This window comes from Pelophylax lessonae (assembly GCF_965119305.1).
Source record: "Pelophylax lessonae genome assembly, chromosome: 9".
Lineage (NCBI taxonomy): Eukaryota > Metazoa > Chordata > Amphibia > Anura > Ranidae > Pelophylax > Pelophylax lessonae.
The window spans coordinates 108,820,503-108,840,083 of record NC_138776.1 but is presented as its reverse complement, the minus strand read 5'-3'; positions in this window follow the sequence as shown (position 1 = coordinate 108,840,083).

Here is a 19,581-nt window from a genome sequence, read left to right as displayed (position 1 = left end):
GGAGATATGTACAGTGAGGGACATGGGCTTTTGGGCTTTTAGGAAGGGGGGGGGGGATTGTACTCTGAAGACAAGGTCATTTATGCTTGTACTCTGTAAAGGGCCTGTACATTACACACTCCTGAGCCTTGCACTATAGACACAAGGCTCAATTCACTAAAGAATATCCCATGAGATAATTGAATCAGGTGGAAAATCTATCCAATTATATCATCATAAGATGCTAAAAAAAATGCAATTCACTATCACCTCTTGAGTTATTTACCTCACAAACCAAAAAACGGTAAATCAGATGAATAACTCATAAAACAGCGTTAAAGTCAATTCACTAAGGAAATCAATAAATAAAGTTAAATAAGTAGTAACCCAGGCATGTGTTATTTAAGGAATGTAAAAATATAATAGCAGATTTGGAGGAGTCTCTACCTTTTTTGGATCAGTTTCTCAGCAGTAATGCATAGAAACCTAAATATAGAAAACCATGGAATCATTGGGGCTGATTTACTTAAAGTAAAACTAAAGACAAAACTTTTTTTTTAGTTTTGGATAGAGTGGAGATGGATTAGCACCCCTGTCAGGTTTCTATTGCTGTCTGTGTCCCTGTTAGGGAGAATCAACCTCTCTATCTGTCCTGTTTACAATTATCATTTAAAGTGAAAGAAAATCCCACATTTTTTGCTGTTTTCCTAAAAAGGACAGAAATTGTCCAATGGGAACACTAGTTCTGGTGACCTGGGGGAGGGTGCGCACAGAGGTTTTTTTTTTTTTTTAATTTGTAGTGATTTCCTCTCACTTCCTGTTTTGGCTATGGGACAAAAGTGAAGAAAAATCTGAACAATGACACAACTGTCTTTTTTATTGTTGGAATAACATTATCTATATATGTGTGATTTTTAAAATGATTTTCATTCAATATTTGACATTTATAAATACATTTTGTATTTACTTAAAGTGTTACTAAACCCACAAAAGTAAAATGAGTCTGTATTTGCAGTAAAGCATGCTTGTCATACTCACTATGGAACCTAAGGGGTTAATCCTCTGCATTGTTTAAAAAGGCTGTTTGATCCTGTATGCACAGATCCTCCTCTTCTTCGACTGACTCCAGAACATGTCTGTATAAGACAGAGACTTTGGAGTAAGGCTGCACATGCTCAGTTTGGTGTGTATTGTTTTTTTCTCGGGAGAGTGCATTTGATCAGCACAGGGCCAATTAGCACTGTCCAGATAGAGGGTCAGGGGTCCTGGATCCTGATAGGACAGCTCAGTGCAGTCTGAAAACTCCTCCCACAAGCTTTACCAGGAACTGATAGAAGTCACAAGACTGCTATATACTGCTGATGAGAAAAGGTATTTAGCAGTTTATATTTACCAAAATAATTGCATTTCCATATTCTGTGTACTGTGGGAGACCAGATATAGTGAATGCAGGGTCCTGGGTTTAGTAACACTTTAATTTAACTTTGTTGATTTAGATACGCCACGTGTGTCCCGTGAAAGCAGCTTCTCTTTTGACCAGTATTCTAGTCATCTTTCGTATTAATACAATTTCTGCAGGAACCACATTGACATAGTGAGTTGGCATATTTCTACAGTTTAAGCCATTTTACCTCTTAGCACTAAAAAATGACAGGGGTTCTAAACCTTCTCCATTGTAAATCACGTCATGAGATAAAATACCAAATGGATTCATGAGTTATTTTATCTGCGATTTTAGGAGTAAAATAACTCTTTGTGAATTGAGCCCACAGTGCTTTACATTTCATACTTCGGACCACTGCACTCAAGACTGTAAAGGACAAGCTCCTTAGTGCTGGACATTACTTCTGAAGTTCTTCATTAGGATAGGCTGTGTGTAAAAAAGCATATATCATGGAACATGTTTTTTTTTTTAATTCTTTATTTAAGATTTTACAGTAAGTATGCCACAAGAGTCAGGTTACATAACAGGACTCAAATCAACTTTGAAAAAGGCGCAGATACAGAACACAAAATGAAATGGCGATAGCACTGAAGGAATCAGCCTGACAGGCACTTTTAAACATAACTGTGTGGATTAGCATTAACAGCACACATATAGGAGAGACTAAACAGAGAATGAGTCAAAGCAAGCAGGGAAAGAGGGAAGAGAAAAAAAAACTTGGGGGGGGGGTGGGGGGTGGGGGGGCTAAAGGGAAGGGGAAAGGGAAAGGGATGGGGAAAGCTCAAAGCCACCAAGCCTGCTGCACAAAGGGCTAATAAACGATGGGGCTCAGAATACTGGACTATTCACATATCTGCTGCCATAAAAGAATCATAGTCCCGAGAACACAAGAGACACATAGAGAGTCCCTACCTAAGTCAAAGCCATGCCACCTGTGTGATAACTGACCGGACAGTAGACCAAAAAGGTTGAAGTTTGGCACAGGACCAGAAAACATGGAGGAGGATGCCTTCCTCTTTCAAGCATCTCCAGCGAGTGCTGGTAGTGCAAGGGAACAGTTTATGTAAGACGGCTGGTACCTTGCACAATCGTACCAGTAGTTTATACCCCAGTTCTTGCAGGCTATAGACGAGTGATGTGTAAATTATAACATGTCGTCTCTCTGAGCCCTTGTGAATTGGGCACGCATGTCCTGCTGAATTTAAAGCGGTAGTAAACTCCATTTTTTTTCCTTTTTTTTACGTCTTCCGATCTAATAGCCCTTTGTACACATGATTACATGAAAATGCAGTCTGATAAACGAATTATAATACCTTTTTTTTTTTACTAGTTTTCTTCCTGCGACTTCCTGTTTTCGGCAGCGCCATCTTAGCTACTGCTTCCTGACTCCAACGGCGGACGTCATTTCCGCCTTTACTGCCTTGTCTTGGAAATCTCGCGCATGCGCGATATGTTGCGTTCCTCGCCTCCTTCTCGATCGCCATTACTACGGCAACATAGGTCCGGCAGTCATCTGTATGGGGAAAGGTCGGAGTCTCGCGGGAGCACGGGGCTGACGTCTAGCAGAGGAAATGACGCAGCCCGCAATAGACCCTGCATTATTCCGGCAAGATCATTATCTTGCCGGAAAATAAGGTTAAACTGAGCATGCGCGAGTGACGTAATTTACTGGAGAGATGTAAATAGAAGAAGAATGGCTGAAGTGACAGGCAAGGTCCCAGAAGGCATATGGACCCAGAATATTTATATTATGCAAAGTTGTCAAAATGATGATACTACAGCTTTAAGTATAAATGGAAGAGTGAAATGCCCATAAGGGAGTGTCAGAATCTTCTATGTCGCGGAGACAGCATGAGCAGAAGGCGAGGGATCTGCACATAAGCCTTCGAAACACGTTTCAGGAGCAAAGTCTTTACCACCCTTCATGACCGAGGCTTGGTAATGACGCAGCTGTTGTAACCTACAGGCGTCTAAAGGGTAATTGATTTTAAAATTGAAGAGGTCGTCAAACACCTGGAAATAAAGTTTTATATGTACAAAAAAGTGTAATGTGCATAAAGTGGATATAGTGACGTAACCTGTAAATATATATGAATAAAGTGTCATGTGTGTTACCATACAAAAATAAATAAAGTGCATTGGTGTAAATTGGTACAATAAATAAAATCTAATTGTAAATAAGTAACCTAATTACCGTATTTATCGCTCCATAAGACACACCTGACCATAAGACACACCTAGGTCTTAGAGTAGGAAAACAAGAAAAAAAATATTCTGACCCAAATTATATATACAGTGTGTGTGTGTATATATATATATATATATATATATATATATACAGTACAGACCAAAATTTTCGACACACCTTCTCATTCAAAGAGTTTTCTTTATTTTCATAACTATGAAAATTGTAGAGTCACACTTCAAGAGGTATTCACCTGAAATGGTTTTCACTTCACAGGTGTGCCCTGTCAGGTTTAATAAGTGTGATTTCTTGCCTTATAAATGGGGTTGGGACCATCAGTTGTGTTGTGCAGAAGTCAGGTGGATACACAGCTGATAGATCTACTGAATAGACTGTTAGAATTTGTATTATGGCAAGAAAAAAGCAGCTAAGTACAGGAAAACGAGTGGCCATCATTACTTTAAGAAATGAAGGTCAGTCAGTGCGAAAAATTGGGAAAACTTTGAAAGTGTCCCCAAGTGCAGTCACAAAAACCATCAAGCGGTACAAAGAAACTGGCTCACATGCGGACCGCCCCTGGAAAGGAAGACCAAGAGTCACCTCTGCTGCGGAGGATAAGTTCATCCGAGTCACCAGCCTCAGAAATCGCAGGTTAACAGCAGCTCAGATTAGAGACCAGGTCAATGGCACACGGAGTTCTAGCAGCAGACACATCTCTAGAACAACTGTTAAGACAAGACTGTGTGAATTAGGCCTTCATGGTAGAATATCTGCTAGGAAACCACTGCTAAAGAAAGGCAACAAGCAGAAGAGACTTGTTTGGGCTAAAGAACACAAGGAATGGACTTTAGACCAGTGGAAATCTGTGCTTTGGTCTGATGAGTCCAAATTTGAGATCTTTGGTTCCAACCACCGTGTCTTTGTGCGACGCAGAAAAGGTGAACAGATGGACTCTACATGCCTGGTTCCCACCGTGAAGCATGGAGGAGGTGTGATGGTGTGGGGGTGCTTTGCTGGTGACACTGTTGGGGATTTATTCAAAATTGAAGGCATACTGAACCAGCATGGCTACCACAGCATCTTGCAGTGGCATGCTATTCCCTCCAGTTTGCGTTTAGTTGGACCATCATTTATTTTTCAACAGGACAATGACCCCAAACACACCTCCAGGCTATTTGGAGAGAGCAAGAAGGAGAGTGATGGGATGCTGCGCCAGATGACCTGGCCTCCACAGTCACCGGACCTGAACTCAATCGAGATGGTTTGGGGTGAGCTGGACCGCAGAGTGAAGGTAAAAGGGCCAACAAGTGCTAAGCATCTCTGGGAACTCCTTCAAGACTGTTGGAAGACCATTTCAGGTGACTACCTCTTGAAGTGTGACTCTACAATTTTCATAGTCATGAAAATAAAGAAAACTCTTTGAATGAGAAGGTGTGTCCAAACTTTTGGTCTGTACTGTATATATATATATATATATATATATATACAGTCAGGTCCATAAATATTGGGACATTGACACAATTCTAATCTTTTTGGCTCTATACACCACCACAGTAGATTTGAAATAAAACAAACAAGATGTTCTTTAACTGCAGACTTTCAGCTTTAATTTGAGGGTATTTACATCCAAATCATGTGAAAGGTGTAGGAATTACAACAGTTTGTATATGTGCCTCCCACTTTTTAAGGGACCAAAAATAATGGGACAATTGGCTGCTCAGCTGTTCCATGGCCAGGTGTGTGTTATTTCCTCATTATCCCATTTACAAGTAGCAGATAAAAGGTCCAGAGTTCATTTCAAGTGTGCTATTTGCATTTGGAATCTGTTGCTGTCAACTCTCAATATGAGATCCAAAGAGCTGTCACTATCAGTGAAGCAAGCCATCATTAGGCTGAAAAAAACCCATCAGAGAGATAGCAAAAACATTAGGTGTGGCCAAATCAACTGTTTGGAACATCCTTAAAAAGAAAGAACGCACCGGTGAGCTCAGCAACACCAAAAGACCCGGAAGACCACGGAAAACAACTGCAGTGGATGACCGAAGAATTCTTTCCCTGGTGAAGAAAACACCATTCACAACAGTTGGCCAGATCAAGAACACTCTCCAGGAGGTAGGTGTGTGTGTGTCAAAGTCAACAATCAAGAGAAGACTTCACCAGAGTGAATACAGAGGGTTCACCACAAGATGTAAACCATTGGTGAGCCTCAAAAACAGGAAGGCCAGATTAGAGTTTGCCAAACAACATCTAAAAAAGCCTTCACAGTTCTGGAACAACATCCTATGGACAGATGAGACCAAGATCAACTTGTACCAGAGTGATGGGAAGAGAAGAGTATGGAGAAGGAAAGGAACTGCTCATGATCCAAAGCATACCACCTTATCAGTGAAGCATGGTGGTGGTAGTGTCATGGCGTGGACATGTATGGCTGCAAATGGAACTGGTTCTCTTCTATTTATTGATGCTGTGACTGCTGACAAAACAGCAGGATGAATTCTGAAGTGTTTCGGGCAATATTATCTGCTCATATTCAGCCAAATGCTTCAGAACTCATTGTGCGGCACTTCATAGTGCAGATGGACAATGACCCAAGCATACTGCAAAAGCAACCAAAGAGTTTAAGGGAAAGAAGTGGAATGATATGCAATGGCCAAGTCAATCACCTGACCTGAATCCGATTAAGCATGCATTTCACTTGCTGAAGACAAAACTGAAGGGAAAATGCCCCAAGAACAAGCAGGAACTGAAGACAGTTGCAGTAGAGGCCTGGCAGAGCATCACCAGGGATGAAACCCAGCGTCTGGTGATGTCTATGCGTTCCAGACTTCAGGCTGTAATTGACTGCTAAGGATTTGCATCCAAGTATTAAAAAGTGAAAGTTTGATTTAGGATTGTTAATCTGTCCCATTACTTTTGGTCCCTTAAAAAGTGGGAGGCACATATACAAACTGTTGTAATTCCTACACTGTTCACCTGATTTGAATGTAAATACCCTCAAATTAAAGCTGAAAGTTTGCAGTTAAAGTACATCTTGATTATCTCATTTCAAATCCATTGTGGTGGTGTATAGAGCCAAAAAGATTAGAATTGTGTCCATGTCCCAATATTTATGGACCTGACTGTATATATATATATATATATATATATATATATATATATATATATATATATATATACACATATAACATACACATATGTGTATATATATATATATATATATATATATATATATATAGACACACCATATATATTATATTATATTATATACCATATACACATATATATCTATATACACCATATATATATATATATATATATATATATATATATATATATATATGCAGTAATAGCAATAAAGGTAATTGCAGGGATTTGCTTGTAGGCACTCTGTCTGTGGTTGATGAGCCCGGGAGGAAGCATGGAAGCATGCGGCTGCAGTACAGAACAAAGCCGCTGCTTCCTGCGTATGGCTCCTCCATTCACAGGGGGAGTGCATCTGATATCACTCCGCCTGTGAGCTGGCCCTATACAGGAAGTAGCGGCTCCGTGCAAGTAAGTGACGGCTGAGCCGGGACTGAGCCGAGACACCGCGGGGAGACTCAGTATTCGCTCCATAAGACGCACAGACATTTCCCCGCCTTTTTTGGGGGGGAAAAAAAAGCATCTTATGGAGTGAAAAATACGGTAATACAATTCGTGCAATGTTACAGATCATAAAAATGAAAATTTTTTATGATCTGTAACATTGCACGAATTGTAATAATTAGGTTATTTATTTACAATTAGATTTGATTTATTGTACTAATTTACACCACTGCACTTTATTTTTGTATGGTAACACACATGATACTTTATTCATATATAGGGATGAGCTTCGAGTTCGAGTCGAGGCTAAGTTCGACGAACAAATGTGCTTCTTCGCGGGAAATTCGAGTTTCCCATAATGCACTGCACGTGCGTGCAGCGCGTTATGTGATTGGCCAAAGCATGCACCCTGACCTCATGCTTTGGCAAATCAAATGATCTCTGCCATGATGGAACTAAAGGCAGGCTGCCTTTAGCCAATCATGGCTCAGGGGCCAAGTACACGCCCCACACTACATAATGGCTGCTCATGCAGCCGCAACATGTAATGTCATTGTGCAGGCAATGAGACAGGAACAGGCATGTAATTCAGGCAGGGAGAGAGTCGTTTTTTTATTTTTTTTAGTCAAACAGTGCAGAGAGACATTCCTAGCAGTGTAGGGAGGGCCAGGTTCCTGTGTGAGGTAAGGAGAGATTTATTTCTGTACATCATATCAGACAGTATAGCGCCAGTGAGTGAGTAGCAGTGTAGGAAGGGCCAGGTTCCTGTGTGAGCTAGGGAGATATTTCTTTCTTTACATTAGATACCAGTCACAGTATTGTTCATCGGTCAGTTTCTGCAACATTCTATAATATTCACAGACCTCTAGGAATAGAGATCACTTCAGATATCAGCCAGAGTAATCATTGCTCAGTTGTTGAACATTCTATAGGCATCACAGACATATAGGAATAGAGATCACTTCAGATATCAGCCAGGGTAATCATTGCTCAGTTGTGGAACATTCTATAGGCATCACAGACCTATTGGAATAGAGATCACTTCAGATATCAGCCAGAGTAATCATTGCTCAGTTGTAGAACATTCTATAGGCATCACAGACCTCTAGGAATAGAGATCACTTCAGATATCAGCCAGAGTAATCATTGCTCAGTTGTGGAACATTCTATAGGCATCACAGACCTCTAGGAATAGAGATCACTTCAGATATCAGCCAGAGTAATCATTGCTCAGTTGTGGAACATTCTATAGGCATCACAGACCTATTGGAATAGAGATCACTTCAGATATTAGCCAGAGTAATCATTGCTCAGTTGTGGGACATTCTATAGGCATCACAGACCTCTAGGAATATAGGTCACTTCAGATATCAGCCAGAGTAATCATTGCTCAGTTGTAGAACATTCTATAGGCATCCCAGACCTCTTGGAATAGAGATCACTTCAGATATCAGGCAGAGTAATCATTGCTCAGTTGTGGAACTTTCTATAGGCATCCCAGACCTCTAGGAATAGCGATCACTTCAGATATCAGCCAGAGTAATCATTGCTCAGTTGTAGAACATTCTATAGGCATCACAGACCTCTAGGAATAGAGATCACTTCAGATATCAGTCAGAGTAATCATTGCTCATTTGTGGAACATTCTATAGGCATCACAGACCTCTAGGAATAGAGATCACTTCAGATATCAGCCAGAGTAATCATTGCTCAGTTGTGGAACATTCTATAGGCATCACAGACCTCTAGGAATAGAGATCACTTCAGATATCAGCCAGAGTAATCACTGCTCAGTTGTGGAACATTATATAGGCATCACAGACCTCTAGGAATAGAGATCACTTCAGATATCAGCCAGAGTAATCATTGCTCAGTTGTAGAACATTCTATAGGCATCGCAGACCTCTAGGAATAGAGATCACTTCAGATATCAGCCAGAGTTATCATTGCTCAGTTGTAGAACATTCTATAGGCATCACAGACCTCTAGGATCTTTCAGCCAAAGGAGGAACGGTGGAGTAGGTGGCCGGCTGACCAATGCCTTTAAACAGTTATTTTGTCCTCAGCAGCACCCAGGGCTGTTAGGTTTAAGCAACCATCGCCAACATCTCCCATCATATGGTGCATGATTATCTAGGCGCAAGAGCAGATTTGGCGACCTTTCCAGCTGTGCATACACTGGCTTACTGGGTCTTGAGGATGGACCACTGGCCAGATCTTGCTCAATATGCAATGGAGCTACGGACAAAAGAGTGCATCTTTTCACAGATTCTGTTGACCAGCTGACTTTTATCAAAATGAACCAGGCCTGGATCAACAAGAGCTATCAGGCCCCTGATGCTGATGTAACTGATTGAATTTGCTAGGGGTCTGCCATCCCTTGAAGCCTGCATATGCTGCCTATCCTATTCCTCTACCTTTACTCTGCTAGCTTCCAACAACCAACAAACAATTGGTTTACGTCACCACCATCCCCCAAGGCCTAATTTTTTCTGCACTTTTATGACAGTTGCATACAATTGAAATGTCGTATGTCATTTTTAACAGCAGGCCCTGCCCCTGTGCCCTGCTAACTGTGAGGGTTTATGGTGTTCAGGCACCCCCAACACTAAAGGCCCAATTTTGGACACCTGTGTAGTACATGCAATTTTAAATTTGCATGGAATTCTTACCAGCAGGTCCTGTTTCTGCACCCAGCAAGAGTAACTGCGAGGCCTTGGTTAAGGTGTTCAGGCACCACCTACTGCAAAGGCCCAATCTTTGGCACTTGTATAGCACAGGCAATTTCAAATTTGTATGGAATTCTTACCAGCAGGTCCCGTTCCTGCACCCAGCAGGAGTAACTGCGACGCCTTGGATACGGTGTTCAGGCACCACTTACCGCAAAGGCCCAATTTTGGTACTTGTATAGCACATGCAATTTCAAATTTGTATGGAATTCTTACCAGCAGGTCCCGTTCCTGCACCCACCAAGAGTAACTGTGAGGCCTTGGTTACGGTGTTCAGGCACCACCTACCGCAAAGGCCCAATTTTTGGCATTTGTATAGCACATGCAATTTCAAATTTGCATGGATTAGCAGGTCCCGTTCCTGCACCCAGCAAGAGTAACTGCGAGGCCTTGGTTACGGTGTTCAGGCACCACCTACCGCAAAGGCCCAATTTTTGGCACTTGTATAGCACAGTGTTTCTCAAATCTGGTCCTCAGTATTACCTTGGGGAGATGCAGACTAGAATACTGCAATCACTGAGCAGCAAATTGTATCACCTGTGATGTATTTCAGTTTTCTTGCAAACCTGGCCTGTTAGTGTTCCCTGAGGACCGGAGTTGAGAAACACTGGTATAGCACATGCAATTTCAAATTTGTATGGAATTCTTACCAGCAGGTCCCGTTCCTGCACCCAGCAAAAGTAACTGCGAGGTCTTGGTTACAGTGTTCAGGCACCACCTACCGCAAAGGCCCAATTATTGGCACTTGTATAGCACATGCAATTTCAAATTTACACGGAATTCTTACCAGCAGGTCCCGTTCCTGCACCCAGCAAGAGTGACTACGATGCCTTGGTTACGGTGTTCAGGAACCACCTACCGCAAAGGCCCAATTTTTGGCACTTGTATAGCACATGCAATTTCAAATTTGTATGGAATTCTTACCAGCAGGTCCCGTTCCTGCACCCAGCAAAAGTAACTGCGAGGTCTTGGTTACGGTGTTCAGGCACCACCTACCGCAAAGGCCCAATTTTTGGCACTTGTATAGCACATGCAATTTCAAATTTGTATGGAATTCTTACCAGCAGGTCCGTTCCTGCGCCAAGCAAGAGTAACTGCGAGGGGTTACGGTGTTCAGGCACCACCAACAAATAAGGCCCAATTTTTCTGCACCGTATGAAAAGTACATTTGAAGTACATTTGAAATTTGTATGTATATTTGTACATGACATTTTATGCTTTAGAAATGTCAGTATTGCTGCAGCAGGCTACATACATCATAGAGATGCACTACTTTACAGGCACATTCTGGGGACCTCCCAGTCACGATATTTGAAGGAATTTTTAATTTTTATAGTTTCACTTTAAGCCACCTTCCACTTTAAGCTGCAACATCACTGGAGTGCCCAAAAGCACAAGGTGTGCAATACTCAGAGACATGGCCAAGGTAAGAAAGGCTGAAAGACGACCACCACTGAACAAGACACACAAGCTGAAATGTCAAGACTGGGCCAAGAAATATCTCAAGACTGATTTTTAAAAGGTTTTATGGACTGATGAAATGAGAGTGAGTCTTGATGGGCCCGTGGCTGGATTGGTAAAGGGCAGAGAGCTCCAGTCCGACTCAGACGCCAGCAAGGTGGAGGTGGAGTACTGGTTTGGGCTGGTATCATCAAAGATGAGCTTGTGGGGCCTTTTCGGGTTGAGGATGGAGTCAAGCTTAACTCCCAGTCCTACTGCCAGTTTCTGGAAGACACCTTCTTCAAGCAGTGGTACAGGAAGAAGTCTGCATCCTTCAAGAAAAACATGATTTTCATGCAGGACAATGCTCCATCACACGCGTCCAAGTACTCCACAGCGTGGCTGGCAAGAAAGGGTATAAAAGAAGAAAAGCTAATGACATGGCCTCCTTGTTCACCTGATCTGAACCCCATTGAGAACCTGTGGTCCATCATCAAATGTGAGATTTACAAGGAGGGAAAACAGTACACCTCTCTGAACAGTGTCTGGGAGGCTGTGGTTGCTGCTGCACGCAATGTTGATGGTGAACAGATCAAAACACTGACAGAATCCATGGATGGCAGGCTTTTGAGTGTCCTTGCAAAGAAAGGTGGCTATATTGGTCACTGATTTGTTTTTGTTTTGTTTTTGAATGTCAGAAATGTATATTTGTGAATGTTGAGATGTTATATTGGTTTCACTGGTAAAAATAAATAATTGAAATGGGTATACTGTATATTTGATTTTTGTTAAGTTGCCTAATAATTATGCACAGTAATAGTCACCTGCACACACAGATATCCCCCTAAAATAGCTAAAACTAAAAACAAACTAAAAACTACTTCCAAAAATAGTCAGCTTTGATATTAATGAGTTTTTTGGGTTCATTGAGAACATGGTTGTTGTTCAATAATAAAATTAATCCTCAAAAATACTAATTTGCCTAATAATTCTGCACTCCCTGTATGACACTTTATTTCTTGGCAGTGCCACCATACCTTCCTTCTCTTTCTATATTGGTATTCCCCTTTGGGGTATTTGAGGTAGGCATCCATTAGATATCCAAGCGTGGAATCCATATTATTTTGCCGTCAAACGCATGGAGTTTGTTAAAAAGATTTGGGACGGTCATAGTGGGTGAAAAAAATGAAGAAAAGAAGGTTGTTGGCAACCTTGTGAGGCCTAGAATGTCCGGATGTAGCCGAATGGAACAGTTTTGATTCTTTAATAATTAGTGGCTTTTTTAACAATTCCTGAGTGACCCTAATTTTGAAACAAACTGCCCTGCTATGTTCCTGTAGTTGATCTGAGCTTGCCAATATAAAGGTAATTGTGTACACCCTTCTATATACACTAGAGAAGAAGAAAGAGGTTGCAGCACAGAATCATATGACATATTCAGTCCTGCCTATTATCTTTAAGAGAAACTAAATCAATAGGCTAGAGTTGGGCACAAAACTTGAAAAATAAACAACAAGCTCTAACAAGAAGAATGAATAATACGAGAATCCTTTTTTATTTTACTAAGACAATAATGTGCTTTTAAAGATGCATATATAGCAGTACAGAGCTCTTTGAAAACTTTGGCAATCAGGAAATCAAAATACAGCTGACATGTCTCTGCTCCATCAATGGTTGAAATGATGTAATTTTATTTAATTATGTTCAAGTCCTGTACTTAAGCTTTGCTTTGTAATCCATCATGCATTGAACCATAATGGTGTCAACAGTCTAGGAGCAGTAAGCTGTGAGCAATTAGCATTTCAATCAGTGTCACAAGAGGAGGGCAGCAGGGGGCAGTGCTGTTTAACAGCCCATGTTTTTTTGTAAATAAGAGGCCACAATTGCAAAGATTCAGTTTAGACAGCATACTTTTCATATGTACTTGTCTATGCTGCCTTGGTTAAAAGCCATTTATTTAGTTTAATTAGAAGCAATCAGTAAGACATTTATTGGGAGGCAGGCATGCTGGGACAAACTTGATTACTTATACAGTTAATATAAAACTTTTGGTGGTAAAACATTTTCGATGTAAAGAATTTCAGACTGACTGAAAAATTGGTCTGTGTTCCATTCCTTAGAATATATAAGCTAAAAGCTGCAAGTCGATTGGCATCATTAAGAGGAGCCACTAGCTTTTGTACGACTGTGTGCCCATGTGGCTAACTGGTAGTCCATTTTGAACTTCACCTGCATAAGACCACAAGTTACCTTCTATTACCTTTATTAGCCAGAAATTAGTCTTCTGTGTTCCCCTCTTAACTTATTTTCACTAAATTACTTTGGCCTGATTTTTCCTGGTCCCTGGGCTAAGCCCTGCACAACTTCCAATCCACTGTCCAATGGGATTGCCTCAGTAGATGGTAAAAACATTCTTATTGAATGGGTATGGCAGTTGAGGAAGCTTTGTCATGAATGCAGGAAAAATCAGGACCCAATAATAAAGTGAAACTAAACCAGAGCATAGCATGCATCACATGGTGCCTACTCTTAGGCAGAATTTTTGTAAGTAAATGTTTAAAATGATCAGATCACTTAAATTTAGTTTGGCTCCATTAGACCATTCTGCAAGATACTTATTATCACACAGTTACAGTAACAAGCATCATAATTTATAGCCCAGTGCCCACTAAAGCTCTATCCAGATCTTCACATCATGAAGCATAGACCTGAACTGGCTGACAGACTGCGTATGCTTTTTCTTTTTGTTAGGGCATGTTACTTCCTAGTGCACAGGAAGGTATGACACTTGTCACCAATATTTTATTTCAACAGGTTCTGAGAATAACCAAGCAGACTTTAAGCGGTATTAAACCCAAAAGCAAACATTCATTATATTGTAGCTTACTGAGATGTGATGGCTGGAATTGTTTTCTTTTTTACCCTTTATTTTTACTTGGTGATCAAGCCAGTAAGTATGTTGTTTTCAACAGAATAAGCTCTCCTGCAGATGTAGCAGTTGAACTATTGAGACAAACCATTTAACACTGGTAGAGGTGCTTACAATGATCAGCTGTTATTCATTTATGTAAAAAACCTTTATTCCAAAAGAAGAAAATTGTCGCTTGTAACTGCTTACAAAGTGTAATCTGGAGTTTGGCTTCAATTTGTTAAGCTGGCCATAAATGGATCAAAATGTGGCCAGTTCAGCAGGAACCAGACACATTTTGATCCATCTATGGGCAGGTTGGTTGTACTCAAGTTGATCTATCAATTGGCTTGTGTACAACCAGCCTTTCAGGTTTTCTTCAGCTATAGCTGCCGGCAGTGATCATTTTATTCTGACGGCGGGGAAACCGCACGCTGTCAGAATAGCGCAGCAGGATGGATTCCCCCATCAACACTGACTAAGTGCTGATGAGGGAATCAAGTTGTTTTCTGTCCTTAAACTTGAGATTGAAGAAAAGAAAATTTCATAGTTTTTGGCCAGCCTTAAGCTGGCCATAGAGGATTCAAGTCTTGGCTGGTTCAGCAGGGACCAGCAAAGATTTGAACTATGTATGGGTAGGCTGATTGTCCCAATCAGTCAATCAACTTAAGTACAACCAGCATGCTGGATTTTTTAAGTGAATATTGCCTGCAGCTATAGCCACTAGCAAAAACCCGTGCTTGCAGGAAAGAAAATCACACCATCTATGGCTGGCTTTAGTGTATCTAAATCTACTTGTACATCTGGTCCTAAATATGGTGGAGATAATGTGTTTACAATAGCATGATAGGAAAATCCCTAAGTTTTTAATGTTGACCCTTTAAAATATATGTTAAAAAGAGATTTAATGGTAGACCCAGACAGAAGGAGTAATATATCCCAAAGGCGTGTGCAACATTGTAGAGTGAATTCTTGCTTTATAAATCTTAGCAGGATGAGTCAAGTTTGGATTCTTTCATGCTGCAGTACACCACATGGTTTATGTATTTCTGTCTGACAAAATTCCCAAAAAACAAATGTCCTGTAGTGTAATCATTGCTCCTAAATCCAGTTCTCTTACTTAACAAATCCTAAAATTCATAACTGCTTCAAATGCTATTTTTACCCTGCAAGAGGCACAAAATATGTGGCGTATTCAACTAAAGCATTAATGCTTTATGGCTGTCTTGAAAAGGAACCTGTCACTATATCTCCGTTCACATATATGCATGATGCTTTTGAGCGTTTCTGCAGTGCTTTTTGTTGTGCTTTCCGTGTTTTCGGATGCGCGTTTACGATGCGTTTTGCGCTTACCTGCTGACAGCTGAGTGTAAAGAAAAAGAAATGCTGGCAAAAGAAATTGTCAAACGGTGTGAGGGTCTCTACCCCCATACCCCCCCCCCCCCATTCATAACAGAGTCTGGTATGGATTTTGAGGCAAATCCCATGCCAAAAATAAAAAAATTAAAAATGGCATTGGGTCCCCCCCACAATCAACACCAGATCCTTATCCGAGCATGCAGCCCGGCAGGTCAGGAAAGGGAGGGGACGAGCGAGCGCCAACCCGCCCCCCCCTCCTGAGCCATACCATGCCACATGCCCTAACAAGGTGAATGTGTATGTGGTTTGTGGTATACTGCCCCCCCATGTGAATGTGTATGTGGTTTGTGGTATGTGGTACCATTCACCAAAAAAGTGAAAAAGTGAATAAAGAATAAAGACAGTACAAGAGTTTATTACAAGTCCTTTATCGTCAATCACAAAGCCCGCCACCACCACTGGACCTAAAAAAACAAAAGCTCAGCTCACGACGAACGCTCCTGCAGTCTGCCTGCTCCTCTATGTGACATTTCTGAAAAAACTAAGGGAAGGGGCCACCCGGCGAAGTCACCTGGTGGCCAAGCATGTGGTCGATTGCAGATCCATTGAAGTCTATTACATGCAAAACACAACCTACTGCGGAAAAAATTCTTATCACTGCTTCATCATTTAGTGAGCCACTGATCTAGAACAAGCGTCCAAGTTCATAACCTGCGTATATACAGTATCTTAGGTCAGTTACTTAGTAAGTAGTGAAACAATGATAAGTATGACTGACATGGGCCCACACTTTAAAAAAAAAAATAGCCAGGGCAGTACCCATAGATCTTTCTAGATAGATTCTGTTTATATGAAAAAAGGGTCAAATTTGACCCTAAAATTAAAAAAATAAAAATAAAAAAAACTGGTCACAGAGACCAGTTTTGCTACCACCTTCAGTGTTAAGTCTTTCCTGTGATGAACAAACCTAGGATCATAAGGCTGTAGTACGTAATGCCTATACTTTTTTTTTCATTTTTCATAGCTTCTGTCTTATGACATACTTTGCTAACGCCACTAAAATCAAAATGATGATGACAAACTGTATATTTATTGTGGCTGAACAACCCTAACAACTCTAGCTCTAACAAACCTGACAAGGCGAATTTAAAGTAGAAGTAATTTGCAGTGATCTAGAGAGGGACATATGTCAACATATATATTAAAAAAGAATAGCGCAACTATGCAAAAGAAATGACTATTAAATATGGAGACAATCCATAAATAAAAATGGGGGTTTAGTCCCACCATATGGCCATATCGTGCTCAAGCCCACCACTGCGTCAAAGTACCCCATTATCAGTGGGTCCTACACTATCCATAGAAAAGGGGTGAATCCAGCCTTTCCAACCCTTGGAGACAACACTCCTTGCTGGGATGGATGTGCTAATGCACTACAAAGGACTCCTCCTGTATCTACTTGATGGTGGACTCTGATAGAGTACAGGTGTGTGTGGGGGGTGGGATGCTCAACCACAGAAGTCTGGTCAGACCGAATACATAATAAACAAGCAAAAAATTGGGGGAGCAAACCCTGAACATGTATATCTAAAGCCGGTGCAGCTATGGACCAAGCAACATGTATATTAAAAAAGAATAGCGCAACCATGCAAAAGAAATGACTATTAAATATGGAGACAATCCATAAATAAAAATGGGGGTTTAGTCCCACCATATGGCCATATCGTGCTCAAGCCCACCACTGCGTCAAAGTACCCCATTATCAGTGGGTCCTACACTATCCATAGAAAAGGGGTGAATCCAGCCTCTCCAACCCTTGGAGACAACACTCCTTGCTGGGATGGATGTGCTAATGCACTACAAAGGACTCCTCCTATATCTACTTGATGGTGGACTCTGATAGAGTACAGGTGTGTGTAAAAAGACAGTTACAAATAATTGAATTCATGAAAAACTCCATAGAGCACATTCACAATACTTATGAAGTAACCCCATCTCAAACACTGGCCATTAACCTCCCTGGCGGTCTGATTATGTCCAGATTTCTGTGCTAAAAGCGGTACATTCTTTTGCATGGAAATCTGCAAACCGGCGGCAATTTAAAAAATGTAAATACACTAAATGACATGATACAATGTTGTGATCCTAACGGATTACACTGTATCATGCCATTTCACCACAGGATTGCACCTGGTGACTTTCCCAGTGCCCTGCCTGTGCTTTTCCAGTTCTTTGTGCCTGGAAAATTGAGAACGACCAGGGGGTCCAAAAAGCATTCTTTTTGCTGTCACTGTTTTCCAGGTCGTTTTGCGCAAAAAGAACGCTTTTTGGACGCCATGGTCGTTCAAAATTTTCCAGGCACAAAGCACTGGAAAAGCACAGGCAGAGCACTGGAAAAGGAATTCCCTTAATTTGCAAGGATTTTCTCTCACTTTTTTGTCTTGCCATGGGACAGGAAGTGAAGGAAACCCTCTGCAATGGGACACATGGCAAGAAAAAAAAAAAAAAATTAGAGAGGTTATAACTCCCTTAAGCCCCGTATACACGTACCGATTGTTGGCCGTAAATATTCGGCCGACGACCGATCAGCCGATTGTAGGCTTGTTAGTATGATGCTTCCGACAGCGCATTTTCGGCCGAACAGAATCTGTCGTGCAGGCATTAACATTTTTGTTGGCAAACACCAGAACGACCGATTGTTCGCCAGTCAGTACAGATTTCGGCCGACAGACAGCAGATTTGCAAGACTGGGCATGCTCAGAAAAGAAAAAAGACAAGGAAAGTTAACCATCACATGACATCACTTCTGCAGTCGGCTGTTGTTGGTCGACAAAATTCGTGTGCAGTCTTTTGCAGTTTTCAACAGACATGACAGCCCTGGACAAAAGACGGCCGATTGTTCGGCCGACGATCGGTACGTGTGTACGAGGCTTAACTCTAATCCAAAATGAGAAATAAAAAGTTTTGCCTATAGTTCTACTTTAATGAGAACTATACTTGATTGTGTATTTTACTGCTTTTCATGTACAGTTTGTATAGTATTGTTGTAGTAAAACAGAGATTATATATGTACTCAGGGATCACACAACAATGCTGAATGGAGCTAGACTCAATAAGCCTAATAAAATAACTACTAAATAAAATGTTTTATATGTTCCGCTGTCACTTTTCATGCACACACTATATGTCTTACGTTGTGAACAAAAGCTTAAAAGATTTTTTTTATTGTTTTCCATCCATATTTACATGCCCATTTCATTTTGAACACTGTTAATATTAATATTCATGTTGTTGCTGTTGTTGTTCAGTAGTTTAGTCGTGTCCGACTCTTCGTGACCTCATGGACCATAGCGAGCCAGGCTTTTCTGTCCTCCACTGCCTCCTGGAGCCTGCCTAACTTCATGTTCATTGTTTCGATGATGCTATCTATCCATTTTGTTTTCTGACATTCTCTTCTCCTTTTTTACTTCCATGTTTCCCAGCTTCAGGGTCTTTTCCAATGAGTCCTTTCTTTGCATTAGGTGGCAAAAGTATTCACGTTTCAGCTTCAGGATGTGTGCTTCCTGTCAGGGTTTATTTCCTTTAGGATTGACTGGTTTGATCTTCTTGCTGTCTAAGGGACTTGTAAAAGTCTTCTCCAGCAGCATAGTTCAAAAGCATCCATTCTTCTGTGTTTAGCCTTCGTTATGGTCAGTGTTGGGGTAGTTACTCAAAAAATGTAACTAGTTACTGGTTACTAGTTACTTCTGTAAATTGTAATGAGATTACTTTACTAGTTACTGCATTTGAAAAGTAACTTCACTACTTATTACTTTACTTTCCTCTTTCTTAATTGACCCGTGTAGAAGAAGATACATGACACTCTTTCTGCATAGAGTTTATTGTATAAACATAGGCTTTGGGAAACATGAGAACAAAACCTGAAAAAACAGAATAAAACATAAAGTGCAAC